The sequence below is a fragment of the Bactrocera tryoni genome, chromosome 5 (assembly GCF_016617805.1).
Source record: "Bactrocera tryoni isolate S06 chromosome 5, CSIRO_BtryS06_freeze2, whole genome shotgun sequence".
Lineage (NCBI taxonomy): Eukaryota > Metazoa > Arthropoda > Insecta > Diptera > Tephritidae > Bactrocera > Bactrocera tryoni.
The window spans coordinates 30,667,158-30,675,029 of NC_052503.1; positions in this window are offsets into that span (position 1 = coordinate 30,667,158).

The following is a 7,872-nucleotide window of genomic DNA, read 5'->3' on the forward strand; positions in this document are numbered from 1 at the left end:
CAATGAGAGCGCTTGCATATATGGGAAGCTGCATTGTGGGTAACATTGCACGGACCTGGTACTCGAATTGGTGCCAAATTGGTAAAAGAAGAAACGATTGATGTGCTGCTGTAAGCTCGGCTATAACAGTGTAAGCCGTGTCTACGCCAATAAAAAAGAAGAAGACTTATTATTAACAGAAAAAGATGCTCTCTGACTCTCATTAAGATACCATCAACAATGCATAAGTGTAAAGTCATTCGGCTGTTTGAAAATCCTGATATTATTGAATGGGTCGAGAGCAAGTTTTCCCCGATTTTTTCCGATTTAGGCACAAAGAAATATTGTTATTGGAAAAAAACGCGCATTGACTTTAACTGAGATAAATTACATATTGGAGGAGAATTTTTATTACAAATCTGACACATTGACCAATAATTTCGGTAGAAAGTCAGCCATGAACACTTTGGTTCATATCTTCGCTATCTGAGGACTTAAACTGTTTAGTTCCGATTTTGACAATTTTAAGACTAGCGATGGTATTCTTTAAAGAGACTATTTGTGGAAAATTTAATTCTGTAATACATATGTGTTGGTGTCTACTTTATATACTGTTAATTGTGTGCAGTTTTGTTATATGGAAAGTAGGCGTGGTTTTCGTACGATTTCGCCCATTTTAGCCCTCTATTATGGAAATGTCAGGGTAATATAAAAGCTTTATATCTAACTCAATTAGTTTTAGGCGTTTAAAACAATAGTGAGCTAAACAAAACTATCATATTATGTAAAAACATATTGAGAAAGTATAATAATGTATAAATCTTTTCTTAAATCCAAAGTCACAGTAAATACTTTTATATGCTATAACATGGAATGGTAATAATATATAGCAACAAAGCTAAAATGGCGACTGGCTCCACAGCTGCCTATTATACCGCTACGTTAGGCAAAAAATACCAAATCAAAAGCTACTGACTAATCAAACCACCCTCACTTTAGTACTACAGTCTAATTAAAACTTATCCCACATTTGTTTGTGTCTAAGCTGAAATGCGATGTGTACACATAGTGTTCTATATATAACATATAATTTGAACTGAAATTGTCGCACTTGAAAAATTGTAGCTTTTAAACAGCAATTATAAGCCCAGTTGCTGTAATAAATATTACTTCAGCGGATAAATATCACGTTGAAAGAGATATAGCATCACGCTGTCGATATATTAATGAGATTCCGCGAAATCAGCAACGAACAATGTGATTTAACGATTTTACACTTTTTCTTTTCCATTGTAAGTAAATCGATTTTAACAAGGCATATAGTCAACATATTCAAAGTGATTGGGTCAACAAATGCGGTGCTGACCACATGTCTGTGGACTTAACACTTCTCTGTGACGTCGATCGCGCATGGAAATATTTTTAAGGCATTAGTGGGGCGATAGTTATTGAGCTTATAAAGCAATTAACTACATTAAATAATAATGATGGCAAATATTTGTTACATCAAATGCGGATATATACTAATTTATATACATATTTATATTATTTAGGCATGCTAATATTGTTATTGTGGGACTTGTTTACTCGTAACGGTCGAATAATCACTAATATTAGCTGACACATTAAATTTAAATGACTCACTTACGTAGATAACAGCTCTTAGTTACAAACAAATGCGCTTTTAATTTCACAACCGGATCAAGAAGGAGTTTTTGTATGATTATATTAGAATATTAATGTCACAATATTAATTGTTTAAGCTTTAGCTCATGACAATTTTCAATGAAACGTGTTACTTTAAGAGGAAGTCAGTTTGCTTAAAGCGAGCTTGCTTGAGCGACCTAAATTGAGTCGCAATTCCAAAGCTCCAAACTGCATCTGGACTATTTTTAGATATCTAAATCCGCCATATCAATTGAGAAAACATAACCTTTCGGTCTCGATCCTAATGAACCGATACGACTAGAGTTTCTAGAAGTGATGAAGTATCGTATATAAGTGTTCTTTGCAAATATAGTTGTTCTCGTCCATTAAAAGTCCAAAAACTAAACAGCACCGGGTGGAAAGAACAGTTTTGCAAAACATAACAGTAGTTAAAGCAAATTCAATACCATGGTGTCATTCAGCGCTTCATAAAGATTATACTTATGGATTATACGTGACCCATTTTAACAGTGTAGGTCCAGGTCATTATGTATAAAATTAATAATGGAGACCATATGTTGGAAGAAAGAAAGTTGAAGAATCGATCAATCATGATCTATAAATACTAGAGAACCCGATAACAATTAGTGCGTAAAAAAGTATAGAACTCTCTTTTCGAAAGGGAAATCTTAAAATATTACCATTAAAATATTGTAAGACCAATTCTACCTTAGAACCTTCGGACAAATCTCGGTGGGTAATGGCGGTTTGGGAAAGACGGTTAAAAGCAGATATTAAAGATGATTGGTGTTAAGGCATTTTAGCTGGGCGCAGCACACTAAACATTTCTGGCTCGAAGATGGAGGATGAAGTTGCTGGAACGAGCTACGTAAGTGCAAAAAGTCTTGTGTAAAACGGTAGAAAGTACACAAAATTCCTACTGGAAATCGATAGAAAGACCGAAAGTACACAAAATCCCTACTGGCACTCGATAGAAGGAACTGTAGAAACCTGAGATGAATATTCACTGATCAGTGGCTGGTGGCGATACATGCCTGCAGAATGGGCAGATAGTCTTCTCGATCTGTTAAGAAATCTCAAGAGCAAAGCACCAGAGGAACAATAGAGCATCTCTTCTGCCTTTGTTTCGCACTGAAAAGGCTACGCTTTAAGCATCTGAGGGCCTCACGGTATAAGCCATTGGAAACGGTATCGGGTAATGAAGTCACAGAGTTAATGGAAATTCGCGTCAAGCACAGGCATTCTAAAGGATGACTACTTACTATACACCTCGTAACTGAACTGTTATCTCAAAGGACTAAAATTGGTCTATACGTGTTTCATTAGCATACCTAACCTAAAATAAAATCGAATATCAGAGACTTTTGGCTACAATTAGTATAGGTTGGATACTGCCATATTACCAACCTTTCATCTTCTTTTATAAAAGTTAGGTCTTTATCTATCTCATATATATGTTTTTTAAAATGAAGAAACAAGTTCACATAACATAAAATGAAGAGATTTTTAACTTTATTTTATCGGCTAGTTTGAATGGCATATGCTACAGTGGTCCGACAGGAACAATTTTTTCGAAGATTATAGCGTTGTGGTCAACAAAAATCTATGCTAAATTTCGTGAAAATATCTTATGGCAGATGTATGCTAAAGGATCTAACATCGGTGGTGGTGCTTAGAGACAAAAGGACGCTAAATTTCAGATTGATATCTCAAATACTGAGGGACTAGCTCGCGTAAATATAGAAAAATCGTCGTCAAATTATGCGTTTTTAGCGCAACAACCGGCACTTCAGGCGAAAATCGTTGACCTCTTCGCTTATTTTTTCGTACGGGGATGAAAAGAAGGTATTTGGTTCCAAGTCAAGACTTAACGGTGGATTACTCATCAACTCGATTTTTTGAATGCTCAAAATTGCAGTTGTTTCGGTCAATTGTCGTGGTGAAGAGTGGTCCACCTTTGGTGGTTGGTTTTCCTGATTTCTTGAAAGACAATTAGCAAACAAATGGTTGTGTGCCACTCAGAATTTACTGTTTCGAAGTACCGTCAACGTATTTGTTTAACATTTCTTGATCAATCGACACGAGCCTTTGTTTGAGTGATCGATAAATTGTGTGGTATCCGACGTGAAAAAAATTCAACAAGAAAATGTTCATGCAACATTGAATGTATGCTGATCCCATTAATGGCTATAGTCGTCTCAATCCCAATAGTTACCGGAACATGAACTGATTTTGAACGTTCTTCATGAAATTTGTCTTGGAGTGATCTATGACCTCGATTGCATTCACCACAGCGTCGATAAACACTACTTGATGAAGCTTCATCGCCAAAATTTGAACTAAGTTCATCTTTTCACTTTTGCTGAGATAAACCGCGTCGAAAGTTTTAAAAAACAATCGCTAGAAAATATTCGCGGTTAAATTTCATTTTGGTCGAATATTTTAAGTAACTGGAAAGACAAATAGCGCTCGTATGACAAAGCGTTATATGTATACTATATACATATGTATAGTGTAACATCTAAAATGTCAAACCTTACGATAGAGTTGCGAGTTGCCTGTTTGCAACACTAGGTTTAGCAAAACCCGAAATATCGAAAGCAACCTACGTATATACAAGTATATCAAAATATTGCAGTAGACTATTTGCTAATTGAGTTGCTAAATACTATTTTCTCTATTTAATATAGTGTTTATTGCATAATTATAGGCGACTGCAACCAAGTCATTCCTTAGAAAGTTCTTTTGTATACTTCTCAAACGGGTATTGCGGTCTTTACAATTCCGATAGGGTCAGCGAACAACGCTAAATTTTTCTCTTGTGACATTTCTCTTCAGTTAAGTTTGCCATTACATTATGGAAATATATACGATCCAACAACGAGACGAAATTATTAAAATTTACTGCCGAAATTTGGAGTCACTGGCCTCAACTTTAACTGCGGGGTTCAGAATAAGAGAGCTACAAAAGTTCTTTTTTTAAATTAAAAAAAAAAAAAACTATTAAGTTATCAATCAAATTCTTTATTCCTGTGAAAGTATATTCGTACATACTCCATGAGTCACCATTGTATCCCGAAAAAATTACGGTTTGGTCCTGTTTATGGGCCGGCGGTGTCATTGGGCCGTATTTCTTCCGTGATGATCAAGACCGGCATGTTACTGTAAATGGAAGTCGCTACTGCTCAATGATAACCGAATATTTTTGGTCTGAGTTGGATGACATGGACTTGGACAATATGTGGTTCCAACAGGACGGTGCCACAAGCCACATAGCTCATGTTACAATCGATTTATTGAAAACCAAGTTTGCTGAATGCGTTATCTCATGAAATGGCGCAGTCAATTAGCCGCCTCGGTCGTGCGATTTAATTATTTCCTGTGGGGCTATGTCAAGTTTATGATCTATTCCAATAACCCTGCGACGATTGATGAACTTCGTGAAATTGCAGCAGTATCGGCCCATTTATGCTTGAAAAAACCGTTGAAAATTGTGTTCAGCGTCTGGACTTCTGCAAGAGTGCTCGTGGTGGCCATGCAAAAGAAATCGAGATCCATACATAATGACATCAAATGTACTTTCACAGGAATAAAGAATTTCATTCATAGCCCAAGCCGTTTTGTTTTATTTAGAAAAAAAAAACTTCTGTAGCTCTCTTATTGAAAACCCGTTAGTTAGGAGATCTACTGTCCTGAAGTGTCATAATACCGTGCTCTTCAATAATACCGAATAGTGAAGAGTGCTTCGTAGCCACTTCGAAAACAGGTGCCTTTCTAATGCTCTTAAAGCTTAGAAATGATTTGATGAACTTTCAAGAATATTCCCAGCTAGAATGTTTTTTTTTTTAAATATATTAAAGGCATTATTCATATTTTGTCTATTTTTACTCCGTCCGAAAAACTATTAATGATCTCCCGCAGTGATACATGCCTATTCATGTTTGCATTAAGGTGGAGTGGAAATATTTGGTCGTTCTTATAAAGTACTCTCTCAACATGGTAAAAAAAGTATGATGTTTGCATATAGCTTAAAATAAATGGGATAAATATAGGGTTGTATAAAAAATATCATATACCATCTAATCAAATTTGACTCGGATTGCTTCATTTAAACTGCGTGCGGAAGCCGAATCGTTACAATATTTTTGCTAGATTGGCATAACCTTTTCAATGTTCGTATGAAGTTTGACTTTCATATGTCAAAATTTGTGTGTCTGCGATTTTTTTGTTTATGAAAAGAAAGTTAAAGAACAAGTTTGACCAAAATTTTACCCTTTACAGCTACGTAGTTATCGCAAAGCATAAGTGATTTGGGGTGAGCCTAGTTAATGGCGAACATAACTATTTGAGTGGCACAAATCATTCAGGGAAAGTTGCGTCGTCATGGAAAACTTGTCTCATGCGAGTCTTCCATTCACGTCTGCTAATGACAATAACATTGAAAAAGTTTAAGAAATAGCGCTCGTGTTGGCATCAGAGAGATAGCAGACACTTTTAACATTCTTTAGAATCGACTCCACACATTTTGGTTAATGTTTTGGGTATAATGCGTTAGACTCCTTTCAAAAGATCTGAACCTTTTACAAAAAAACAGGTCTATTAGACAGATTTGGTTAATATTTTGAGTATGAAACGTGTGTAATGCTAGACTCGTACTAAAAGACTTGAACCTTTGGAAAAACAACGTCGAGTAGACACATTTGGTTAGTGTTTTGGGAGTTCAGCATGTCAAGGTTAGACTGGATTTGCAATAACAACGTCAAATAGAGGTCGCAAAAGAGTTGCTTGAAAACATAGCTGAAGACCCTACATTTATTAAACGCAACAAAAACAACAACAACAACATTAGATGCATCATTGACGGTGACGAAACGTGGGGTTATGAATATGACGTCGAAGCTATTCAACAATCTTTCGAATGGTGCTCAAAAAATGAGCTGAAACTAAAACTCTGAGGGCCGTACGAGACAAACTTGAATTGGATTAAGCGTTGATTTTATATCAGGAATCTTTCTTGGAGTCAATTATAAAAATTTGTATTAAAGTATGTAAAAATGTGAAATTTTTTCTCAGTCCGGGTCAAATTTGATCAGATGGTTTATTATTTTTGAATAGTATAGAGCAAGGAATTTTTTATCAAGTGTCATATTTTCCTTTGTCTAATTTATGTACATATATAAGCAAAAATTTAAAATTTTTCAAGATCAAGATTCAAAATTTTTTTCGCTCTACCCTAATGTTAACGTAAGAATTGAATTAGCTACAATAATATATTGCGAGTATCAAATGAACGCAGAAAATGAATGTGTGTGGATATGTAAGTTAATTTAGTGGAAATTTATGATATGCAATCAGTGTAATTAATTAATTTACTTACTTAATGCCCAACCATGTGTAAATGACAGTTTGCGCAAGCACGTACGTACCTAGAAATGCTTTTCTCAATTAAAAAGAAAAAAAAATGAACGAATAAATAGAAACGCTAAACAAATGAGCGATAATGAACGTGACAATCAACTGGCGTGAGGCCTCGAATGCCAGGCATGATCCCCGTGGAATTCCTCGTTTACTACAAAATACTTGTATTAAAAAGTCAAACCATGAAAAAACAACAGCAACAATTTCGTTTGTAAAAATTTGAAAAATTTGTATGTGAAAAAATAATGACAGCAAACAAATTTTGCAATGAGAAATATTGACAACAACGAATAAATTAGTGTTGAATTGTCTGCACGTGTGTGTGTGTGTGCTAATAAACTGGCACGTATACGTGGGACGCAATACACGCGCAGCGAAGGGCACTCATACGCCGCGTAGCACCGCCTCGGCTGTGAGAATTCGCCTTGCCATGAAGGTGGGTGGGTGGTCACTGGTCACTTTATGCGCCGTTTATGACAACAAACACGCTCACGCACAAAAATATAATACACACATATAAAGTACAGTTAGTTAGCTTACACAGGGGATGCTAAACTAGCGAAATAGTCCAAAATTAAGTGCAGCTTAAGCGAACTCACGCCACCTAAACATGTCAAGAGCCAATGAGCGCCGGTGGGCGAGTTGCCACTTTAAATTGTGGGGGGGTTGGAAGGAGGATTTCATTTATAAGCCGGTTTAATTGAATGATTGCCAGGTATTTGTTCTATTACAGTTATGCTATTTTGGTTGCGAAAAAAAAAAAAAATAAAAAGTTTTATAATTTTTTTTTCGCTTGCGCAAATGCTC